This window comes from Lepidochelys kempii, chromosome 26 (assembly GCF_965140285.1).
Source record: "Lepidochelys kempii isolate rLepKem1 chromosome 26, rLepKem1.hap1, whole genome shotgun sequence".
NCBI classification, from domain to species: Eukaryota; Metazoa; Chordata; order Testudines; family Cheloniidae; genus Lepidochelys; species Lepidochelys kempii.
In genome coordinates, this window is record NC_136405.1 from 8392886 (window position 1) to 8418668 (window position 25783).

The window sequence follows — 25783 nt, forward strand, 5'->3', positions numbered from 1 at the left end:
GACCCCAACCCTTAGATCTTAAGAACAATGACAAACCAATCAGGTTCTTAAAAGAAGGATTTTAATGAAAGAAAAGGTAAAAGAATCATCTCTGTAAAATCAGGATGGAAAATACTTTACAGGGCATTCAGATTCAAAACACAGAGGATCCCGCCCTGGGCAAAACCTTAAAGTCACAGAAAACAGGAATAAACCTCCCTCTTAACACAGGGAAAATTCACATAAAAGAAAAGATAAACTAATCTGCCTTGCCTGGCTTACCTATACCGGTTGCAATATTGGAGACTTGGATTAGGATGGGTTGGAGAAGATGGATTTCTGTCTGGCCTCTCTCAGTCCCAAGAGAGAACCCCACGTAAACAAAAAGCAAAAACAAAAGCCTTTCCCCCTCACCCCAAGATTTGAAAGTATCTTGTTCCCTTATTGGTCCTTTGGGTCAGGTGCCAGCCAGGTTAGCTGAGCTTCTTAACCCTTTACAGGTAACAGGATGTTGCCTCTGGCCTGGAGGGATTTTATAGCACTGCATACAGAAAGGTGGTTACCCTTCCCTTTATATTTGACACCCCCCCCCCCCACTTTGAACTCTTTCTCTCTCATTGCTGCTCTCATATCAGTGCCCGACTGTTCCAGGGGAGTAGGAGTCACATCACCAGAAGAGCACAGCCCGCCTGGATGGTGTTACTGCTTGAGTCCCGAGAGCGGAAAGGGTTAACTGGTGCAGTGAGGGGTGTCAAACAGAAAGCCCAACAGCTGTTTGACGCTGGGCTGGATTCTGCTTTTGATTCCTGCTGTGTAACCCCCCTGACTCCACTTCAGACCAGATATTCCCCCGACCCCGTCTCTCCCCATTGGGTCATTCTGGTTTCGCGGGTCTAATGCAACACATTTGGAACCCTGTCGGTATTTCCGTAAACTTTGGGAGCGTTTTTAAGTCACGGAAATAATTCTGCAGGAAGAGAGACGTTGAGACCAAGGCGTATCTCCTTGCAGTCAAAGCGGTGTCGAATGCCAAGGCGAGAGAGGCCCTTATTTAAGGGCAAGGGCGTGGGGAGGAGCAAAGACCGGGTTTACTTCAGCAGTGAACGTGCCGACCATTTAAGGCCCATGTCCCCAGGTGGCTGGCTTCTTTAAGAGGCGCCAGGGTGGGGTCTGTTCACGATGAGCTTTTTAAAGAAGGAACCCAGCTATCGTTAACGGCCTACGTGGCTGGTGGGCAGTGTTGATAAATGATCGTGGCAATTGCTTGGCCGTGCTTTGGTTTGTTATGAAATATATAGAAGAGCTCAAATAACCCATATCGGTCAGCTTGATTGCGGAAAGTCAATAATGGCTTAGTACAGGAAGAAAAGTTCAGTAAGATACCGTGACAGAATGCACCCCTCTATTCACATCTGACACGCTATTGTAAAAATCTTGGTACAAAAGATGCCTGCTTGAGGTACCGGGTGACCAGTAAAACTTGCTGGTCAGGAATATCACAGTAAAAAGCACGTAGCGACATAATATGTAAAGTTCTGAATGTAAGCTGAAATCAATACTATGTGTTTCCGGTAAAACAGGTCTGGGGAGTGGGCAAACCTGTTTCTCAGACGCAAAAGACAAGTCGATACCCCAGGCAGATGTCATCACCTATCGAGTGCAGGGGCTTTAGGGGCTGCAGCCGCAGGCCCGCCAGCTGGATGCAGCCCACTGCTTCTTTTCATCCGGCCTGCGGTAAGTCTCCGCGCCACGGGCCGGACACCGGCCCCCAAGCCTCGGCGCCCCCATTCAGGCCCGGAGCTGCGAGCGCCGGCTCGCCGATGTGTCCTTGCGGCATCTAGGCGAGGGGCGTTCAGGGAATCTCTGCGCCCCGATCCCGGCACTGGTGCCGCAGCTCCCAGTGGCTGGGTACCCAGGAGCTGCCCGAGGCAAGCGTCTCCTGGCTGGATCCTGCACCCCAATCCCCTGCCCTAGCCCTGGGCCCACTCCCCCACTCCAAACCCTCAGGGGCTCCGCAAAAATCTAATAGCTCCGGGCCCATGGGAGAGTTAATCCGGCCCCGATCGAGCGGTCATTCTTTGGCAAGGAAGTAGGGCAGGAACACACAGATCTGATCTTGGCAAATGACAGTATGAAAGCTTTCCCCTAGCTCTCAGCTGGAAAGAGCTTGTAACCAGGGGTCACGCCCAGGAATATGGTTTCCAAAGGGTGACGGAGCTAGAAAAGAGGGGCACAAACATCCCAAGTTATCACGTCTTGTCCATCTCTCTCTTTCAGCTAAGCGGACACAAGAAAATGGCCACTGGACCTCAGGAGCAGATCCTGCCCTGTAATTTGGTCAGCAATGCTACTGAAAATCTGTGGTAAGAATTTCACCTTGAAGCACATTTAGTTTAAGTTGAGAAGTAGGAAGTGTTTTATGATTGTCTTGTAACCATTGTACTTTGAAAAAAATCTCTCTTGTAGTTAAATAAACTTGTTTTGTTCTTTAATCGCAATTCATCCAGCGTTGTGAATTGCGTGGGGAACTCCATTTAAGGTGTTGTAGCTCGATGCCCTCGCACAGGCGACGGATCGAATATATCTGGACAGCGTGGAACAGACCTTTCTGCGGGGAAGACCGGGAGCGCGTCGGGATCAGCGCGCGCCGTAGTAATTGAGGGTGCCGGAAGCCAGAGCGCAGCCGGTGTTTGCTAACAGGCCGCCGGGGTCTGACTTGCCGGACTGTGGCCGTGGCGGCACGCGGACGTTCAGGGCGTGACCTGCAAATCGTTTGGCTGTTTGTGAGCGGCCCTGCTTGGGAGCCACAGCAGCAAGGCATTGTGAGGCACCCCACATTGCAGGGGAGGTTGTGTATTTCTAGGATGATTGTACAAGTTATGAAACTCTTCACGTCACTAAAATCCAGCCCAACGGTTGGTTACAGTTCTTCCACTCGTTACTCCTGGGGGAATTCCGCACCCCTATGTGTGCATAGAATTTACATCCCTCGCAAATTTCTTTGCCTCCCCACAGAAAAATGACTTTTTGATAAGGAAGCCGCAAGAGCGATCCCGCAACCTTCCCAGCGGTTATGTTCTGGCATCCGGGACAGCCGGCAGAGAGGTAAATCATTGTGGGGCAGGGGGCGGGACTGGGGAAGACCTGACTGGTAGCTCCTACTGTGTGCCGGGCTCAGCTGCTAGTCGCATCTGGGCCGGGGAGGATGGGCCTTCCTCTTCCCCTGCACGGCATCTGGGGTCGTGTCAGACCCACCCCCAGATTTCTCCCTCAGCTGTAGGAAGTGCCGCGTGTGCATCCCGCCAGCCCCGGGCCCGCACTTCATGCACCCATCACTCTTCAGCTGCAGGGGGAGGGATCACTGTAGAGGGAGCTGCTCCCCCTGTGCCCAAGCCGAGGCCCCCTCATACCCAGACCCTCCTGCCGAGCCTCATCCCCTGCACTCAGAACCCCACTTATGCAGCCTCTGGACCCCTCCACTGATTTCTCCCCAGACTCAGACCCCCCTTTTTGAGCTCTATCCATCCCTCCACCCGACCCCCCACTTCTGCTGAGTCCCAACCATGTTCACCTGGACACCCCCGAGTCCCATTACTGTTGCACCCACAGCACTCCAACAAGCCCCTGTGCATCCAGGTGTCCCTGTTCCCCACTGAGCCACCTGCACCCAGATTGCCCCACTCAGAACCCTCTTGACCCACACCTGGATCCCCTCACACTAAGTCCCTCTAGACTTGGACCCTGCCTTGCTGAGCCTGCCTGCCCACAGCTGATGCACCTGGCAAGGAGGGGCAGGGCTCTGGGCTGTTTCTGGGCCAGGCTCTGTCCTTGCGCCGTGTCAGGGTTGGGTGCAGCCTCCCCGCTGAGTCCCCGGGGGGAGCTGATCTCCCACCTCTAGGAAGCCAGTGGCCTGCGCTCCCCAATGCCATGCTGGAGCCTCTACATTTATTTGACAGATGAATTTTGCAGATTTTCAAAATATCGTGTACAGAATTTTTATTCTTTTGGTGCAGAATGCCCTCGGAAGTAACTCGTTCTATACCTTTTGTTCTCCTTGTTTTGGACACTAGCATTCCAGGTACCGACCCCAGAAGGTACCTTCGCAATTTGTACCAGGGCAAAATAGAAATGTATTTGGATTTTTGACAAGTGACCTATCTGCTTACGTCACAGGCCAAGGGGTACAGTCGTGACGTGTCGATTATCTCCTTTGCATTGTCTGGGCGTTCAGTTCGGCCTGCCTTCCGGTTACAACACGGAGCAATCCCCGGGCCGCCGCACTCCACCTCCTGGGATTGGGGGGTTACTCGGTGGACGGGTTACCAAAGGACTCGGTGGCTACTCACAAATCCCCGCATTGCCTCTCTGCTGCCGGTCCGGTGTCCGTGACGGAAGAATATGTTAATGGCAACTGGCAAGGGGGGGGGTACAGAAACCTCCTGAGTTTGCTGTGAACTTTCTGGTTCTCCCAAAGCATCTCAGGTGATGTCTCACCTGAACGCCGGGGACACGCTAGTCATTAATATTGTGGTCCAATGTGGTACAGATACTATGTAAGGAGTTCCAGAGCAGCAGCCGTGTTAGTCTGTATCTGCAAAAAGAACAGGAGTGCTTGTGGCACCTTAGAGACTAACCAATTTATTTAAGCATAAGCTTTTGTGAGCTACAGCTCACTTCATCGGATGCATAGCATAAGGAGTTGTATGTGAATATACTGGAAATATGTGTTTAAACCCTGTAAGGGGTATATGTCTGTTTGGTTGTAAATGTAGCATTGTAAAATAACAGAATGTGTGCCTGTTTACATGCAAAGTCTATGTAGTAAGCTACAGAAAAGGAGCAGGCAGGCGAAAACAAGCCCTGGGGGATTATCCTGCCTCAGAGGAAAGACAATGCACGTTGGGGGGGATATACGGAAGGCACCCCTTCATCCCGTACCTAGCAAACGAATGGACGGCGTGGGTCACAGGCAGCCCCGGTCGAAAACCCCGCAGCAGCTTTTGGGTGAGAGAAACGTGTTCAGGGAGGAGGTCAACCTGAGGGTGTCTATGATTTTGGTAACAACTTGTTTCCGATATGCCTACTGAACTCTGTTCTGCGGTGTTACTTTTATTCTCAATCTCAGCCCCCGGGGTGAAGCCGAGGGTCCAGGCTGGGCCTTGGGGTGGGGGGGTGGTAATAATCAGGTGCCTCCTGCCCTGGGGGAGGCCTGCAATAAAACACCCTCCCACCTGCCTAGTGCGCCCCGCCCCGGCGCTCTACCCGCCTTCTCCAGCTTGGGGGTGTTGTCTCAAGGAGGAGGGCGATGTCGGGGGGGGGTCTCCCGGGCACCTGCTCAAGTTCAGCAGTGGGGGGGGGGTAATTAATAAAAGAACGGGGCCGAGGCCGGGCTACTCTGCCCCCAGCTGCCTGCTTGTTCGAGGTGCGCCCCCCCCGCTTTTGGTCTGCGCACGGACCGGCCCGACGGGACCGTCCCCACGCGCCTCAGCAATCGGCGCATGCGCATTGTGGGAGGGGCGGCGCCCGCGTCCCATTGGGCGCCTCCCCCAGCCAATGGCGAGGCGCCGGCGGGGGGTACAAAGGCGGAAGCGGCCGTCGCGCGGGAGAGCGGCGGCTGCTCCAGCATCCGGAGCCAAGACGAGGAGCCGGAGGGGGGGCGGCGGTAGCCAGCAGTGGGGGCCTCCGAGAGCGCCCCGCCCCGCAGGACCCGGACCCGGGCCCTTCAGTCATGCCGGGAAGGTACCGTCCCCGCTGGAGCCCGAGCGGGGTTTCCAGGCACACACCCACAGTCCATGGGCGCAGAGGGGAAAGAAACTTTCCCCTCGTTGGGAATCCTCCTTCCAGACCCCGGTTGGGGGGGAGGTAATAGCCTCTGGTAAGCGCCAAGGTCATGGGGGAGCCTGAGCCTCTAAAGTAAGTGCATGGGACGGAGACTTTTCACTTGGGGAGCCCTGCCCCTCCACCCCCAAAAATAGGGGCAAGAATTTGATTGGTTGTCTGTTTCTTCTCTTCGGTCTAGAGACCTGACCCACCACCAAGTGATTCATCAACCAGATGGGCTCAGCTTTCCCCGAGGTAATTGCATGGCTCTCACTTGGGTTATCTAGGCTTGTAGAATAAATTGTCAATCTCCATGGAGGAGAGAGGTCAGAGGAGATGTAAAAAAAACAAAACAGAAGAGTAACTATTAAGTATTTTATTCTTTAGGGAGTGGGGTATTGCTGTAAAATGAAAATCAAATCAGGCCCATTCTGCTGAACTATTAAATTCCACCTGTAGTTTCTAGAGAGAGGGGTAATATCCTTCTCTACCCGTAACCCACTTTAGCTTATTCCACCTTTTCAAATAAAATACAGAAAACTGCACCCAGGGCTATGTCCTTCTTTATACAGATGGATATGTAATTAATCACTTTAATCAAAGTTTCCAAGAAGTACGAAATTCTATTGGTAGTAATAAGAGCTTATCCCATGTGATTGTTTAGACCCCCCCCCCCCCCAGCTGGAAGTGATGGACTGGAAGGGAATGCTTGCTTAGTGAAGGGTTTGTTGGTTTGATTAGATATTTAAATTTTTTGTATTAGACCTTTGGAGATGGGAGGTCAACATCCATTCCTTTAGCCATTATACTCCTAAGTGTATAGAAATTGAACAGGTTTGCCAATATACCGTATAGCAAATTGTTTCATGTAAGAAATGCATAATATCTATATGTTATGTTTTTTTAGTTTGAAACATATGAAAATTTTAAATTTAGAGGTGTCAGTCTTAATATTCTGACCCCCAATCTAAAAAAATGCAGCAGGGACCCTGAACGGAGCCCCCCTCCCCTTTTTCCTGCCGGCCGGCCAGCCACAATGACCTTTTATTTTGCCATAGCGGCTCCAGACAGAACACAGCTTTTTGCAAGCAAACAGGCTGGTCAGCGGAGATGGGCTGTTTATTATATTTCTCCCCCTAAGCATTACACACTGCTACACAAAGGAATGTATGACGTTATTACCATCCTCTAACTACTACAATCCTGGTTCTCAGGCCTTGAGCCCAGGCTAAAGAAACCTCCCACAGTTGCTGTCCAAAATATCTAGCCCTTGTCCTTGGATAGAGCAATGTGTGCATTGCTCCTAGGAAACAGTCAGGGTGTGCCCCGCCTGCTTCCAGGTGGAATAGCTAGACACTTTTACCTGTCCACAAGGGACGTTTCTAATTACCTCAGTTAGTGCATAGTGTAGCAGGTATGGCGTGCAGATGTGTGTTAGCTCATTCTTAAAGTACAGGCCTGAATATCTATATCCTAAGACTATTACTATATAAATTAGGGGCAAACATGAGGTAAGTTGGGATTTGAAAATAAGGAAAAATAATCATCATGTATTATTTGCAATAACCTTGCCCGAAGACTTTGCGATCTACTTGTGGCACCTTAGAGACTAACCAATTTATTTGAGCATATATATACACAGAGACCATGAAACAATACCTCCTCCCACCCCACTCTCCTGCTGGTAATAGCTTATGATAATCAAGTTGGGCCATTTCCAGCACAAATCCAGGTTTTCTTTTCTCGCCCCCGCACACACAAACTCACTCTCCTGCTGGTAATAGCCCATCCAAAGTGACCACTCTCCTTACAATGTGTATGATAATCAAGATGGGCCATTTCCAGCACAAATCCAAGCTTAACCAGAATGTCGGGGGGGGGTGTAGGAAAAAACAAGGAGAAATAGAAACACTCCCAGTCTCTATTTGTTTTAAGATAGCCACCTTCATGTCTGTAATTGAATGTTATAATTCTTGACATCTGATTTGTGTCCATTTATTCTTTTACGTAGAGACTGTCCAGTTTCACCAATGTACATGGCAGAGGGGCATTGCTGGCACATATCACATTGGTGGATGTGCAAGTGAATGAGCCTCTGATAGAACCTGGATTTTTGGAGAAGCTATTACCAGCAGGAGAGTGAGTTTGTGTGTGTGCTTTTTGGAACACACTGGAAGGAGAGTGATCACTTTAGATAAGCTATTACCAGCAGGAGAGTGGGGTGGGAGGAGGTATTGTTTCATGGTCTCTGTGTATATAATGTCCTCTGCAGTTTCCACAGTATGCATCCGATGAAGTGAGCTGTAGCTCACGAAAGCTCATGCTCAAATAAATTGGTTAGTCTCTGAGGTGCCACAAGTACTCCTTTTCTTTTTGTGAATACAGACGAACACGGCTGTTACTTTGAAACCTGTCATATGGAGTGGAAATCTATCAACTGCATGAAAAAACTTGTACAGATACAGACAGACATCATCTTCCTTTCCAAATGCAAACAGATGGGAAAGATTAAGAATGAGCTCTCAGACCTGGATACTCTCATAAAAAAACAACCTTCCACACAATTTCCAAAATACCTCTGAACAACATACTAATCCACAGAGGCCTCCCTACCAACATTATGTGTGTGTGGTTTTTGGAAAAAGGGGTGTGTGTGGTGTGAGAAAACCTGGATTTGTGCTGGAAATGGCCCAACTTGATTATCATACACATTGTAAGGAGAGTGATCACTTTAGATAAGCTATTACCAGCAGGAGAGTGGGGTGGGAGGAGGTATTGTTTCATGGTCTCTGTGTATATAATGTCTTCTGCATGTATATAATGTCTTCTGCAGTTTCCACAGTATGCATCCGATGAAGTGAGCTGTAGCTCACGAAAGCTTATGCTCAAATAAATTGGTTCGTCTCTAAGGGCTGTTACTCTGAAACCTGTCATCATATACACAGAGACCATGAAACAATACCTCCTCCCACCCCACTCTCCTGCTGGTAATAGCTTATCTAAAGTGATCACTCTCCTTACAATGTGTATGATAATCAAGTTGGGCCATTTCCAGCACAAATCCAGGTTTTCTCACACCACACACACCCCTTTTTCCAAAAACCACACACACATAATGTTGGTAGGGAGGCCTCTGTGGATTAGTATGTTGTTCAGAGGTATTTTGGAAATATTCCTTGAGTCGGAGATGTCGAAAAAGTGAGCTGTAGCTCATGAAAGCTTATGCTCTAATAAATTGGTTAGTCTCTAAGGTGCCACAAGTACTCCTTTTCTTTTTGCAAATACAGACTAACACGGCTGTTACTCTGAAACTTGAGAAAGCAGGACATTTCAGGTTTCAGCGAACGCTTTTTATTTTTTTAAATGAAATCAAGGGTGTCGTCAGCTCTCCTATTTGTTAGCGTGACGTGAGGTATTTAGTGTTTTCCTTAAAGACTCTGTTCCTAGAATCCTGTGACAATCTCAGCTTTTGATAAAAAAATAAGGACGTTTCTCACCCTCATGATTGTGGAGAAAAGCTTGAAAATGTGACCCGAATGCACCTTAAAGGCTCATATACCAGAAGACAAATAAAAAGTACACACAGGCCAATGTCATGAGTTTTATACGCTGAGGGTTGGGAATCCTGCAGGAAACCAGATTAGGACGCCCAAACTCGGTACGTCTTCACGGCTCTTTCTAGGAGAGTTTCCAGCTGGATCCGTGTCCAAACTTTTCCAAAATTCCGAGGTTCTCAGATTCAGCGGTTTGATTTCTCCCATTTTAGACACAGGCCAGCTGTGAAGTAGAGTAAAACTTCCCTGAAGTTATCAAACCTGGAGTTTTGGTTTCTGCCTTAACTAGTATAAACTGAATTACATTATATCCAAGCTTGCAATAGTACAAAAAGGGTTTACAATTGACTTGAAATATCCCTGTAGCTACTCTGAAAGCAAACTGAACCAGTCTCTGAGATTCATGAGAGTGTAAATCAACGCCTTTATATTCCCTCACTGCAAGACTGTCAGACGCTAAATGGACTTAAGGTCTGTTTCTGCATGACAGTTCCTATATTTAATAGTATCTTAAAATGTTTCAGGAATTCTTCCCAATTAAGCTGATGAAGTACCCCTGACTTCCAGAGGGTTCAAACAAACAAACAAGAAAACAGGATGAAATTAATAGATGGTATCACAGCAAAGTCAACATAAGCCCGATTCCGATCTCAAGCACAGAAGTGCAAATCAGGAGTAACTCTATTGGAGTTCATGAAACGACTGGAACAGGTCAAACATTTTCTATCAAAACCATTTTTTAAGCAAAAGTGCTTTTAAGCTAAAAGTGAATTTTAAGTAAAAAAAAACCTCAGTGTGTAGGGGGGCGGGAAGGAGATCACACAAAACCCCAAACTGAGGTTTTTTTTTTTTTTTAAAAAAAGTCCCCCCCAAAATAAAAGAAAACTTAACAAAAATGAGAAGTTTTTGTTTTAGTCAAAATTTGCAGGCAAGAGCCATTCCTCAACCACCTCGAGAAATGATGCTAGCGTCAAACCATTGTTGGATACATTCAGAATAGTCCCTATGTCTGCTGTCTCCTACTTTGGAAATGCAAGTACCTAGTTTGAGAGTCATTGTGTTTTGAATATAAAAGAACGCGGCTCATTTATTTCCCACATATTAATCTGATAAGACATAAACAACACACATGAGTATATTTTAAAGATATAATATACGATCTTATCTGTGTAATATCACCACTGTCTTCTGCCTGCGGAAGATGGGCTAGAACATAGAACTTTGCTGGACACTAAAAATCATGGACTGAGCGGAGACACTGGATTTTTGGCTTATTACAACCACCTCCCCCAACCTGCCTTTTTTGTCTCCCTTCCTTTCCCCCTATGACTTGAAGGGTGTTAGTGAGTCACGTCACCTCACCTTAAATGGGCCCTTGAAATACATGTTAACTACTTATGCTAACCAATCTGTTCCACCTTGTATTTAGCTGTGACATTTTTTAGTAGGTTTCCCAGTGGGTGGGGGAATTGGAACACCTTGAAACTCTTTTCTGTTTTACCATGGGGTTCGCCATCTGGAAAAGACTGGGAACCACTGGGCTAGAAGATCTCACAAGTCTTTTCCATCTCTATCTTCTATGATTCATAATACTTTCTCGTGCTTAGCAGTGAATGGTTTCTGAGCTCCCTCTTGTGGAAGAGATATTCTTTGCAGTTTAAGCTTGTGATTTTCTTCCCTTCTGGCTTTTTTTGCTGCTTTTCTAGGCATTTCTTGGGAAACTATTCCACTACTCCTTTACTTCTGACTTCTTTGGGGGCTTTTTTTATTCATCACATCAAGCCCATTCCTGGAGCCTCTTACTCCAGACCAACTCCCATTGCATAACTAGCAGAAGGTGTGGATGCTCTAGGTGCGTGTAGATATACTCTTAAGGGACAAAATACACTCAGAATAGGGGATGCAGAAAAGTCAAAATGCAGCTTCAGAGCAGGCACACATGAGTTTCAGATTGCCAGTGTGTACTGAGACTGAGTTTTGATCTAGCAGCCCCTGCATAGCTCATTGTACTACAATGACAGGAACTGGAGAAAGAGGACCAGGTTTCCGGAAGGGGTGTGTATTGGTCAGAAATCCACGGTTGCCAACTCTGAGTCTCACAATAGTTGATGTTTTTTATAAGGCCCGAGCTCCTGCGCTCACAGGACGATATGAGCATCTCAGCTTTCATTTAAAAAAGATCCTAGCTTTCGTGAATGCCCAGAAAAACTGACATTTGACCCAAATGCACGTTGGGACTCATTAACCAGAAGTCAAAATGAAAAGAAACCAATTAAAAAATATTTGAATTTTAAGCCTCTGCATTTGGGGGCGGGGGAGGGGGAGAAGAGGGCTGGAGTCATGATTTTTGAACACTTGGAGGTGGCAACGCTGGGAAGCAGAGGCTCGGGAATGCAAATCCTGGGGCTTGCATTGGGAGAGAAGCTGTGAAACCTCAGGAGAGAACATGCGGGCTTTTCGGCGTGTTTAGGAAAACCCTGTTTCTTACAGCTCTTGCCCTGCTGCATCAATTATTGGTAACGAAACAGCCGGTGGGAGCATTTGCAACTATGCGGAACCGTTTGCCAACATCCCCTGCAGAGGATGCTGTACGTGCATGTAAATTATTTTCACAGAGCTCAGTTCACCCCGTCAGAGTAATGGGTGCAGAAGGGTCCCAGTGCAGCAGAGCTGTTACACACGGTGTGGGCAGCTCCAGAGGAGGCACACAGGAATTTTGAAACCCCCGTGTATAGACTTTGCTGGGGCACAAGGGTTCAAGCAGTAGTGGGGGAAGGGCTGTGCCTCTGTTCATTCAGGTTTCCACGCAATAATACCGCGTGCTTGAGCTTTTTGTGGCGAGTCACGCACGCCGCCCTTACTGCTCTGCCTGAAATTCTCACTACTCCCACAGAATCCTATGTGTCCCTAATTATCCGTAAAATAACGTTAGAAGTAGGTATTGCTTAAACAGTTTCCACAAGTTTGTCACCTTTAAGGAAGCTTACAAACAACCTAAACCTGAAATCCTTGATATGGCTTGCCCTGAGACATCAAGGTAGAGATTAGAACCTGGGAATTCCTGGCTCTGTGTCTAGTATTCACACCCTACCTCTCTCTACGACAGGAATGGCAACCATTGTTCATTAAGGGCCTGGTTCTTCACAGCCTTGCATTTTCTGGACTCATTTGTACAAACCCACAGCGCAATGGAGCCATAAGTGGGGTTCCGAGGCACTACCGCAATATACGTAATAATGTATTGCTGTGCAAAGAGACTATAAATCATTCTGATTTAGTAGCTGCAAGCGGCTGGCCTGTTTCCCCAGACTGCTGGGGACTCTCTGCTGCTCAAGTTGCTTTCAGGGCACAGGTTTGTACTTCAGACATTAACCCTGGGCAAAACATCAAAGCAAAAACAGTTCCTCTGCCCCCCCCCCCGGGGCTACAGCTACCAAAGGCTTTCCCGCCCAGGTGCATCGGAAGGACTGCAAAAAGGTGGTGGGGGCAGAAACCCAAACATTCAGAAAACCTACTGAGCAAGACTCTCTCTGTTACTTTAAGCAAAGCCGTAACAAACATTTTATTGCTAATTCCATAGGCCGTATCTGCCCATTGCTCACGACAGGAGTCACAAAAAAGACAACGCACGAAAACTCAACACAATCTCAAACAGCACTAAACAACAAGCAGCGGTTAAACAGGTAGCTTTTTTGAAAACTGTATTCAAACCATTTATGGCTCTCGCCCGTACGGAGCAGCAATGAAAAAGAAAGCGAAGGAAAGGCCAGATGTCACAATGCCATCAATTTAAATGGTTTTACTGGGGCTGTTTACTTCGTAAGTATTACTACATAGTTTAAAACGTAAGGGCGAATATTAAACATCTGAATATCTTCAGCCATATCGCAAGAAAATAATCGCTGATCACTGCACAAAGCTACAGTATTAGGTACAGCTACAATGTCAAATAACTGCCAGTTATTTATTTTACATCTCCTTGGAAACAAAACCCACATAAGACAACATTCCAAAATACACCCATATAAGATGACAGTATCCGTATAGGCTATGCTGCTTGGCATTAGGATTTGCATAGTCATTTACCATGCTTATTAGCAGTAATAGTATTATTAAAAGCAACTTACAGTAACGTGGAAGTCTGGGAGTTTCCTTATTTCATCAATGTAGTTTGCAGTCTTTTCAGAAGGTGGGAATACCTTCCATAACCTCAACAACTTGTATTTGTGGAACTAATGGGAACTACACTGATATATTTAAGGTCAGGCTTGACAAAGCCCTGGCTGGGATGATTTAGTTGGGGATTGGTCCTGCTTTGAGCAGGCGGTTGGACTAGATGACCTCCTGAGGTCCCTTCCAACCCTGATATTCTATGATACATACAGTTAAACAGTTCACATTTTGTCATCTTCAGTGTCCTATGTCAGGAAGCAGTCCTAATTAATCCCATTTGTCAAAAAAGACTTTCCTGGCACGATGACAGTAACAAATTACCTGCCAAACTCTAGAAGATTCAAAATATCTATGATGTCCTTGTGTACGTGAAGAAACATGAGACGGGTCTTTCTTTCTTGCGACATTATAAATGGGAAGTAAGTTTTTCTTCTTCAGATTTCAGAAGAGCTTCGTTCCATGGCTGAATTGGAGATAGGAATTGTCAAATAGATGTAACTGAGTTTGTCAGCTTCAGAAAGGCATCAGCATGCTCCCTCATCAGCTCCAAGTATTTCCTCAGAGATCGCTAATTTCATCACTTTGTTTATGCTGGTCATCTTTTGTTGGTGTTGCTCAAATCCTTCAGAATCTTCAAATAAAAGGGGAGGCCGTCAAAAAATCAAAGTAAGCAGCATATAAATTACAGATTTCCTTTGGAATTTCGAAGCGATTGCCATTGGCTGCTGAAATTACAAGAGTCTCGATTTGCTGAAGTAATTTCCGAGTTTCCTGATTAAGCCTCCAATACAGCTCATCTATTACAATGCCAAGGTGTTGAAATCATTGTTTATGAAAATATTCAAAAGGAGTTTTAAACACCTATGGTGCACTTCCATCAGCAGCATATCTCGGTAGCTGTTGAATCTATTTTGGCAGTGCATCCGAAGCCCCTGTATAAATTTCAGCAAAGCGTGTTTCTGAACGTAAACTATTTAAGTGTTCACGAAGGGTGGCAGGGAAAGTCAGGGCAGGCTCAGCAGTTACACTCTGTCTGCAGTACTTCCTCACAATCGAAAATATGCAAAAGTAAATGTTCAAGTCCAAGGAATGCACCACGTTTTCCCATGAGAGAAATTAGTCTTGGGGATTTTTTCACTGCTTTGGTTTCTCCATCTTCAATGAGACCAGCACCCGGTGTGTGGAGGATTGCTTGATAATTGTTGAGCGATAATTTGAGAGCTGCCGTTCTTGCTGTCTGCTGCATCACACGCAAGGGTTTTAATCAGTTAGAGCTGTCTGATGGGAATGATGCTTTCGTGGTTCAAATATGGCTAGCCTTTTAGCAGTGGCACGGGCTACGTCGTGGACTTCATGAACTGCTTGTAATGCTTCTAATCAGACAACTTTTTGCTGCCCCTTTCAATATAAGGTAAGGCTATGATTTAAGCGGTGAATTAACAAAGCTTTGGGTTTTCTTTCTCAATCTAGGCCACCACACCAGACGTCTTTCCTTGTAGTACTGTATGTCTGTCTGCAGATGTTTTTGAGGCGTAACCCCTTTTGTGACAATACATCTTCAACTGTATTCAATGGAGATATTGCATCTGGCTTTATTCAACAATACAGTACTGCAACCTCAACCATCATAAAAAAAGCGGACAGCAAACATGAGTTGTTCATGACCATTTACGTCCCTGCTTTTATCAATAACATAGTATTTCTGACTGGTGTGGTGCTTTAATTTGTTCATCGATAATATCAGGCCAGGCATACTATTATTCCTTTTTCAACCATTGCTTAATTTCTGTGTCAAGTCTGTTTGTTGGTTGAAGCAAGCTCCAACAGCTTCTAAACGTTGCTTTCATCATCCACACAGCCCCTTATTATTACAGATTCACAGAGTCCAAGGCTAAAAGGGACCATTAGGATTGTCAAGGTTCCTTCCCCACTCTGAACTCTAGGGTACAGATGTGGGGACCTGCATGAAAACCTCCTAAGCTTACTTTTACCAGCTTAGGTTAAAACTTCCCCAAGGTACACATTAATTTTACCCTTTGCCCTTGGACTTCCACTGCCACCACCAAACTTTATCTGGGTTCCTGAGAAAATGTAGTTTGGACACGTCTTTCCCCCCCAAAATCCTCCCGACCCTTGCACTCCACTTCCTGGGGAAGGTTTGGTAAAAATCCTCACCAATTTGCATAGGTGACCACAGACCCAAACCCTTGGATCTTAGAACAATGAAAAAGCATTCAGTTTCCTTACAAGAAGACTTTTAATAGAAGTAAAAAAGAATCACCTCTGTAAAATCAGGATGGTGAATACCTTACAGGGTAATTAGATTCAAAACATAGAGAATCCCTCTAGGCAAAATCTTAAGTTACAATAAAGACACACAGATAGGAATATTCATTCTATTCAGCACAGCTATTTTCTCAGCCATTTAAAGAAATCATAATCTAACACATACCTAGCTAGATTACTTACTGAATTCTAAGACTCCATTCCTGTTCTGTCTCCAGCAAAAGCATCACACAGACAGACACAGATCCTTTGTTTTTCTCCCTCCTCCCAGCTTTTGAAAGTATCTTGTCTCCTCATTGGTCATTTTGGTCAGGTGCCAGCAAGGTTACCTTTAGCTTCTTAACCCTTTACAGGTGAGAGGATTTTTTCCTCTGGCCAGGAGGGATTTTAAAGGGAGGGATTTTACCCTTCCCTTTATATTTATGACAATGGTCATCGAGTCTGACCTCCTGTATAACACAGGCCACAGACCTTCCCCAAAACATCGTTCCTTTCAGTAAGTATTATCAGCAACAGCAAGGATGGGGCTTGCTGGGTTTCAGAGCAGGGCCTACCTCCCTCCTCATTGTGTTCGACGCTTGAAGTGCAGCAAGTGGCTGAGATCCATTTGTGTTGGATAGTGTTTTCCTCGACACTCACTTCATTTTAATTGCTCTGTTACTATTCAAACTGTTTTATGACCAACATGCAAGTATGAGTGGTGGATCATGTAAGGACAAGCAGGGGAGAAGCAGAAGTTCAAAAAAAAGCAAGGAGAAAAGTTAAATATAAACTATAGTTCTAAGCCAGCCTTCAGATGGACCCAATATAGCAGGGGAGAGAACCTCTTGAGAGAATAAAAGTGATGATGGGGAGGGAGGTCACTTCTCTACTTACTGGATGTGGAGTCACTCTCTTTTCAACAGAAAAAAACAAACAGACTTGTAGCTTTCCCATCCAAAGAGGGAAACTTACAAGTTATCCCTGTGTGTCTTCTGCTCAGTACCAACCCATCCACTACTCAGAATCACATGGCCTCCTTTGCCCAGGGCTCAGACTTTGGATCCTGCATGAAGGCACAGAGCCATTTTACTGGCTCACCACATCAGCCAGATCAGATGGGGTTTCAACTCCATTTCAGGGACACAAAAAAAGAAAGAGGGTCTCTTTGAGGAATGGTGCTAGAAGGTGAGACAGGAAGGAACTCTGGCTACGGTTTGCATCTTGCTCTGGTGTACAAAACAAAAGCTCACTCTCTTCCGGAGTTTTGCTATTAGGAGGGCAGGTAAAGGGAGAGGCACTGAAATGGCCTGGGAACTTCATCTATTTACACCTCCATCCAGAGCTAGAAAGTAAGTTCCTGGCCCCCTGGGAATGGTGAGGAACAACGTCCCAGATGCTGAGCTGCCAAGTGAAAGGAACCCTTACTAGTGCGCTGGTTCCATGTTTCTCAGCCCCATCCCTCACCTGCCTGACCCTCCTCTTCCCCACCCCCCTTTAATCCCTCCTAGCTGCAGCAGTTTGAACTCCCTGGTCCATAAACACCTAACCCCTCCCCCCAGGAGCCTCAGCCCTCAAGGGAGCCCCCGACGAGCCTCTGCCTCCCTCACCCCGCTCTTTTCCTTACCCTCACCCTTAGGGGACAGTTCTGTTTTGCTTTCCTGATGGTCCTCACTACAAGGAGCTTCCACGGTTTTATCAGACGCAGGTGAGGGCCTGGCGTGGGGCACGACGCAGAGCCGGACCCGCTGCTCAGGATGTGGAGCGCTTCCAGCCCTGACAGGTTCAGGTTTTTTAAAAAATGAGAGGGCAGAATAGCCCTTCAGCCTCCCATCTCTAGCACCTGTGTTCCACCCAACACCCTTTCAATCCCTCTTCAAAGCTGAAGGCCAGCGTCCATCTCCCTCCCATAGTCCCTCTCCGCCGAAATACTGGCTGGTTTTTAGAATCACTTGCCCCCTTCCCAGCCGAATCTGGTGATTGACCAGGGCTGGCTAGCAGCAGGCCTTCCTGCCCTTAGAAATGCAGACCGCCCTGTTACAGTAGCATTTTATACCTCCCCTTTGCATTCACGTTGCACGGGTGGTTGTGACTGGGGAAGATGCTGAAGGAAATCGAGGCTCAGGTGGTCTTCAGTGGGAGTCTGCCTGTTCCTAGAGAAGGGCAACAAAGGTGTGACAAGATTATGACTATCAACTGGTGGCTCAGGTAGTGGTGCTTAAAGGAGGGCTTTGGGATGTATGGCCACTGGGACAGAGGACAGAGGACAGTTCTCTTGGGATGGACTTCATCTGAGTAGGGAAGGAAATAGACTTCTAGGATGGAGGCTAGCACAACTGATTAAGAGAGCTTTAAACTAGGAATTTGGGGGAGATGGTTGGGAGATGTCCAGGTAATCCCCACGCCGGATTTTAGCATCGAGAGGGCAGAAAACAAAGTAAGAAAAGATACAGCTGTGGGTAGGAGAACGGACATAAGGAGGAAGGGCAGTGTGGATACCAGTCTAATAGGTCATACTGGCTGTAGAATGTCCGTGCCTATAGGGTAAAGAATGTGAGTGAGGCCAAACAGCAAAAATTAAGATGTCTATACACCAATGCGAGGAGCCTAGGTAACAAAATGGAGGAACTAAAGCGACTGATGCAGGAAGTGCAACCAGATATTATAGGGATAACAGAAACATGGTGGAATAGTAGTCATGAGTGGACTACGGGTATTGAAGGGTATGTGGTGTTCACGAAAGACAGAAATAAAGGTAAAGGTGGTGGAGTAGCATTGTATATCAATGATGAGGTAGAATGTAAAGAAATAAGAAGCGATGGAATGCATAAGAAAGTCCGTCTGGGCAAAAATTTACATTGGGGAAGAAAACTATTAGAGCCTCCCCTGGGATAGTGCTTGGGGTGTGCTATAGACCGCCAGGATCTAATTTGGATATGGATAGAGCCCTCTTTATTGTTTTTCATGAAGTAAATACTCATGGAAACTGCATGATCATGGGAGACTAACTTCCCAGATATAGCCTGGAGGACAAGGCTAGTAATAATAACAATAGGGCTCAGATTTTCCTAGCTGCGATAGCTGATGGATTCCTTCATCAAGTCGTTGCTGAACCGACAAGAGGGGATGCCATTTTAGCTTTGGTTTTGGTGAGTAGTGAGGACCTCAGAAGAAATGGTTGTAGGGGACAACCTTGGTTCGAGCGACCATGCGCTAATTCAGTTCAAACTGAACGGAAGGATCAACAAAAATAAATCTGCGACTAGGGTTTTTGATTTCAAAAGGGCTGGCTTTCAAAAATTAAGGCAATTAGTTTGGGAAGTGGATTGGACTGAAGAACTTATGGATCTAAAGGCAGAGGAGGCCTGGGATTACTTCAAGTCAAAGCTGCAGAAGCTATCGGAAGCCTGCATCCCAAGAAAGGGGAAAAAATTCATAGGCAGGAGTTGTAGACCAAGTTGGATGAGCAAGCATCTCAGGAGAGGTAATTAAGAAAAAGCAGAAAGCATACAGGGAGTGGAAGATGGGAGGGATCAGCAAGGAAAGTTGCCTTATTGAGGTCAGAACATGTTGCGATAAAGAGAGAAAAGTCAAGTAGAGTTGGACCTTGCAAAGGGAATTAAAAGCAATAGTAAAAGGTTCTACAGCCATATGAAGAAGAAGAAAACAAAGAAAGAAGAAGTGGGACCGCTAAACACTGAGGGTGGAGTGGAGGTTAAGGATAATCTAGGCATGACCCAATATCTAAACAAATACTTTGCCTCAGTCTTTAATGAGGATCTTAGGGATAATGGTAGCATGACAAATGCAAATGGGACTAAATCAGGGGGCCCAGATAATCCTCATCCAAGAATATTAATTAATGAAATTGCAAGCCCATTCGCAAGAATTTTTAATGAATCTGTGAACTCAGGGTTGTACCGTTTGACTGGAGAATTGCGAACATAGTTCCTATTTTTAAGAAAGGGGAAAAAAAGTGATCCAGGTAACTATAGGCCTGTTAGTTTGGCAACTCTGGTATGCAAGGTCTCGGAAAAAATGTTGAAGGAGAAAGTAGTTAAGGACATTGAGGTCAATGATAAATGGCACAAAATACAACATGGTTTTACAAAAGGAAGATCGTGCCAAACCAACCTGATCTCCTTCTTTGGGAAAGTAACACATTTCTTAGAAAAAGGAAATGCAGTGGATCTAATTTACCTAGATTTCAGTAAGGCATTTGATACGGTGGCCACATGGGGAGTTAAATTGGAAAAGATGGGCATCAATACGAAAATTGAAAGGTGGATAAGGAATTGGTTAACAGGGAGACTACAGCGGGTCCTACTGAAAGGTGAACTGTCAGGCTGGAGGGAGGTTACCAGTGGAGTTCCTCAGGGATCCGTTTTGGGACCAATCTTATTTAATCTTTTTATTACTGACTTCGGCACAAAAAGCGGGAGTGTGCTAATAAAGTTTGCAGATGATACAAGGCTGGGAGGTATTGCCAATTTAGAGAAGGACCGGGATATCATACAGGACAATCTGGATGACCTTGTAAACTGGAGTAATAGTAATAGGATGAAATTTAATAGTGAAAAGTGTAAGGTCATGCATTTAGGGATTAATAACAAGAATTTTAGTTACAAGCTGGGGACGCATCAATTAGAAGTAACGAAGGAGGAGGAGGACCTTGGAGTATTGGTTGTGGCCTGTGATGGGATGTTAGATGGGGTGGGATCTGAGTTACTACAGAGAATTCTTTCCTGGGTATCTGGTTGGTAAATCTTGCCCACCTGCTCAGGGTTCAGCTGATCGCCATATTTGGGGTCGGGAAGGAATTTTCCTCCAGGGCAGATTGGAAGAGGCCCTGGGATTTTTTCTCTTTCCTCTGCAGCATGGGGCACAGGTCACTTGCTGGAGGATTTTCTGCTCCTTGAAGTCTTTAAACACAATTTGAGGACTTCAATAGCTCAGACATAGGTGAGAGGTTTTTTGCAGGAGTGGGTGGGTGAGATTCTGTGGCCTGCACTGTGCAGGAGGTCAGACTAGATGATCATAATGGTCCCTTCTGACCTTAGTATCTATGAGTCTATGACTGTACAAGGTGCAGGACAATGGAAAATCAGATGTCAAGTAGACGGTATTGCCTGCTGTATTTTAGATCTCAAACCTTACTAAAATGGCTGCAATGAGACCTGATCCTCCATAATCCCTTTGTGTTTGAATGACAAACGTCTCATTAAGCACCATGCACAATGATCTAAAAATAAAGATCATTCATATTTGAAAGCGGCATGTATTGTTTCTTTTTCCGAACTGAGTGTCATATGTTTAACTGTCCTGGGGTTTTATTAATAAGCAATATTTCATTAAAAGCTAATTGAAACCTCTCGGCAGCTATTACTTAGAAATAGAGATGCCAAATGTGAAATCGGAAAGCAGGTGAGCAGAAAGCATAACAACTGTAATTATTTCATTGGGAAGTGGAGATAAATAGAAGGGAAAAACACATATTATGCTACTTACAGACGTCTAAATACAAAGCGCGAACCTTGCTGAATATTTTGATCCATTGTGTTGTAATTTACTGACCCTGCCTGTAAATTCCTGGTTTTAAGACTGTATTCCGAAAAGTCGTCTTGGCCCAATTATTCTCTTGACATTTCTGCTCCCGTGATGCAAAGGGGTCATGAACCTGCGGGATTCTGCCACAGGAAAATTCCCCTAGCCTACAGAGAATGAGTCCCTGGGTAGTGCCGGTACCGTGGAGAAGTTCTGCAGTCCCTGGGGTAGAGAGCATGGCTGGAGGAAAGAGGACATGGATGAATGTTCCCGTGGTCCAGCTGTCCCCAGCTGCCCATTAACTCCCTGGAGCTAGTTGTAATTTTGAGCAGCCCTGAGATTCCTCTCCTTCTTCTGGGGACTGGATGAGTCACACACTGGCCTTAGAATACTAGAAATACAAACTTGCTTGAAGCCACATTAAAACCAAAACTGGCACTAAACTATTTTTATACTCGAGCTTGCCTTTATTTAGCACCTTCCAGCCAAGGATCTGTGTCCACAATGGGAATTTTAATTTCTTTCTTCCTCCAGAAGGTAGCATTAATTATATCACAGTAGAGTCCCCTAGACTCTTCCTTTTACCTAGAATCGCCCATCAGGATCAGGTCCCCATTGTGCTGGAAGACGGTTAAACACAGACACCTAACTGAAGAGGTAATTGAAGAAAAAATATTGTTTGTGTTGTGATATTGGGTCAACATGATGGGAAAGCAAGTTCCCAGCGAAGAAAGGAAGGATCTAATTTGGAGATGGAGCAGGGGACTAAATAAAAAAAAGCTGGATAAATTGGTCAGAGGTGAAATCTAAAACCCCACAAAGCCAACTGGGCAAGAAAAATGACGACAACATGTTGGAATTTGATTTTGTGACATTCTTGTTTGGGGCTGAAAATGAAAGAAGCCTGTGCGGTAACGTGCAGGGAAGTCAGAAACATGTACCGAGAACTAAGCTAAGATTTCTTAATTTCATTATTGCAATTTTATAATCTTGCATGAACAGCTGTAATTAGTGCCAGGCCATCAGCTGTTCTTGAAATGGCTGAAACTAATTAGGCACAAGGTTTTTATGGGAACCAGTCTGTTAGCCTGAAAATTTACAGTGACTGTTCTTCTGAAATGATGAACATGAGTATCGCAGTGATACTTCTGAAACGGACAGCAAAATATCATGGGGAATTTTGGCGGTTCAAAAAAAAAAAGCGGGGGGGGGACGGGGGACGGGACGACACCGGCCACCCTTTTCTTCTGAGATTCTCTGACCTGAGAGCCAGGGCTTGGATTGTAAGGTCACTTGCAGAGATCTGTGCGAATCAAATGCCCTGATTGTAACACCCTGGAAGTCCAGATCTAGAACTGAATTTTGCAGCTTCTACCCATCCCCAGTTATTTTTAACTTTATCTATGGTCGGTAAAATCCCCCATAGAAAGAATGTACCGTGCCTGACTCTTGATCTCATGCCTATCTGTTTTACACGTATATGACTCCACTGATTTTAGGGAAATTATTCCTAATTTATACATGTGTATAACACAGCAAGTTCATGCCCACAAAAATTGAAGGCCTGATTCTATGAGGTGCTGAGAAACCCCAGCTCCCATGGAATTCAAATACAGCTAAGGGAAAATCAGAGCTAAGATCAAGATTTGTAGCTATATCTTCTTATTTAGGGCCCAGCACTAGAAAGTACCAAGCATTTTGATCTCCTGCCGAAATCATCAGGAGTGGGGGTGTCAGGTATCTGGCAGGCGGTACTCAGTACCACATGGGATTGGACGCCATTATACATGGATTGGAACCATATTCGCACGTAATCTTCCTCTACACATTTTCACCAAATAACATCTCCAAGAAATGAAGACGTCAAAATTAGGCCATGACTAAGAAGCATGGGAGGGTAGAGATGGACAAAGCAATTTAAGGAAATAAAAATCCCAATTTCCCAGCCCTGGTCAAGGCTTTCCCGGTTTGAACCTGATTGAAACCTTTTGGGTGGTTGCAGAATGTCTGGTTACCATTTTCTCTCCGTGTCCACATTATTTCCCATTGTTCTGCATACATCCTCAGTTTCTGATTTCATCTGGGCCTGGAAGAGCCAAAACACTATGTGGAAAGTCAGATGTTAAGTTTCTGTAGCCTGGCTGAAAGCAAGAAGTACTGAAAATTAGATGTGAAAGTCTGCTCTGGAGAAGTTTTCTGCCTGGTTTTACAGATGCAGGTGTCTTGGATAGTCCTAATTGGCTTTCGATAAGAATCTCCAGGCTTTTAGGTACATAGTTAAACTGAACTTGAATTCCAGACATCTATACGGTATTGATCTACTGCGATCCAAGAGCTAAAACAATTCTACCACAGTTAGGCTAGACAGACTGGAGCACTTTGCCTGACACAATCATTGTCTGAAATCCTAGCTACAGACCTAAGACATAAGTTTTGTGTCTCTCTCTCCCGAGGGAGCCAGCGTCTTCCTACTTTTCTGTCACGTACAACTGCTCTCAGCTATCATTATACTTGTGCAAGTGTCACGGCTATCAGCTCATTTGATGGTAATGAATTTGCAGTCACATATCTCCTCAATGGGTTCATCTCCCGGAAATTCATCTTTCTAATTTCTCCTGTTCCGAAGCACCGCAGAGTTATGAGGAGTTTAAGTGTCCATCAATTAACATCAAAATACAATGAAATACCTACGGAACTGCACTTGATATCCACTAGAATGCCAAATGAATTTGCTAATGATCAGTCCCTCTGCCATGAGAGTCCCAAGAACTCATGATGATGGGACATTTAGGCTCAATTCATAAAATATGTATGGCACCATTCAGGGGGGTTTTGCACTCTGTGGAGTGAGAAAAGAAATAGGCTGAATAAGGATTCCCAAAGATGTGCTAGGCTTGATTCTCCAATGGCCTGGTGGTTAACCCAGTGGTCAGGAATCCCTTCTGTGTTCCGCCACAGGCAGACCATGGATGAGTAACTGAGGCCCAGATCTTCAAAAGGCAGTTAATCACCTAACTCCCATTGATTTCAATCTCTCTTTGCTTCCATTCCCCTCTGTGAAACAGGGATGATAATATTTCTTTTGTCTATATAGTTGCGAGGGAGCAAGCGGGAGTGAGGGAGCTGCCTGCAGGATACCTGAAGTCTGGAGCAGGCTTGCTAAATGAGCCAGCCAGCGACACCTGGTGCAGGGAAGGAACCTCAAGCAGCCGGTTCCCTGTAAGAAACTTGGCCCTAGGCTTGGTCTGTTTCAATGATTCTGTAGAAAATGTCACTGGCTGCTCATGTGGCTAGAAGAATAATGATCCTTCATGTAATTTAACGCTGTTGCTGCACATATGTAGAGTCATATTTCATATTGTTTATTTTTTCTGGCTAAATGGTGTTGCTTAATATATTACTGTGTGTATTGTAAACTGTAGGCTATAAAACAGAGAGGACAGGCAATTGACTCAACACTGTGGATAGACTCTGAGCTTGTACATTTCTTGACTTTTGGTTAATATAATAAATGCTGCCTTAAAGTTGCATTAGCATAGCCTGTTTGCATTGATATAACAGCACGGGAGCAAAGCCCTACACTGTGTCGTAGAATATTGAACGTTCATGGAGAGAAGACAGGACTTATGACATGCTTTGCAAAGGTGCCAAGCCCCTGCAATGCCCACTGAAATCATTGGGACTGATTCTCCACTCCATTGCACCGGCATGAAACCAATGTAACTCCACTGAGGTTGGGTCCCTTAAACTTCAGTGGGAGTCCTGGCCACTAACCACCTATGAAAATCAGACTTTTGAGGTCTCCTCTGAAAGACTCACAGGAAACGTCACCTCGACTCATCGGCCTCAGAAGCACGAAGGGATGTGAACTAGTGGTTCCAGGGAGCTGGGGAATGTTAGACCCCATTCTGGGGAACTGCGGTGTGAGACTACTCAACTAATCACATTTGCATTTGCAAAATTCACATGCAGTATTTAACAGACATCTCATTTCAGATACTTTGCTGTCCGGGCCACCAATGGCTCTAATCCCATTGCCTTCAGACATAGTATCAGTTATTACAGCCTTGATTCATCTAAAACAAAATTTCAAATACCCAGCATCTGCCACAGACAGACCCTCTCTAAGGGCTCCCAGCTCTGGTTCTTACAGCTAACAAAGCTTGTCAACAGGAAATTCTGCTGGGGTGTGAGATCTTTTAACCGAGATCAGCAGGAGCCTTGACCAGAATGGTTTCAGAGTAGCAGCCGTGTTAGTCTGTATCCGCAAAAAGAACAGGAGTACTTGTGGTACCTTAGAGACTAACACATTCATTTGAGCATAAGCTTTCGTGAGCTGTATGGAGTGGGAAACTTCACTTGACTGTCAGATGCCTTAAAGCTAAGAAGGATGCAAAGCTTTTTCATTTCCTCTCAAATCTTGATTCTCCAGAGACAGCAGTGTACCT

At 45.6% G+C, this 25783-nt stretch overlaps 1 long non-coding RNA gene across 2 annotated transcripts; it reads left to right on the forward strand.

The window, feature by feature from the left end:
- The first annotated feature begins 5811 nt into the window (after positions 1 to 5811).
- Positions 5812 to 24805, forward strand: LOC140903658 (uncharacterized). 2 transcript variants are annotated; one of them, XR_012156322.1, is made up of 3 exons: positions 5812 to 5892; positions 5999 to 6054; positions 24430 to 24805. It is a non-coding gene; the product is annotated as an uncharacterized LOC140903658 (long non-coding RNA). The 2 variants fall into 2 exon arrangements; XR_013635072.1 differs by lacking the exon at positions 24430 to 24805 and adding an exon at positions 8185 to 8352.
- The last annotated feature ends 978 nt before the right edge of the window (positions 24806 to 25783 follow it).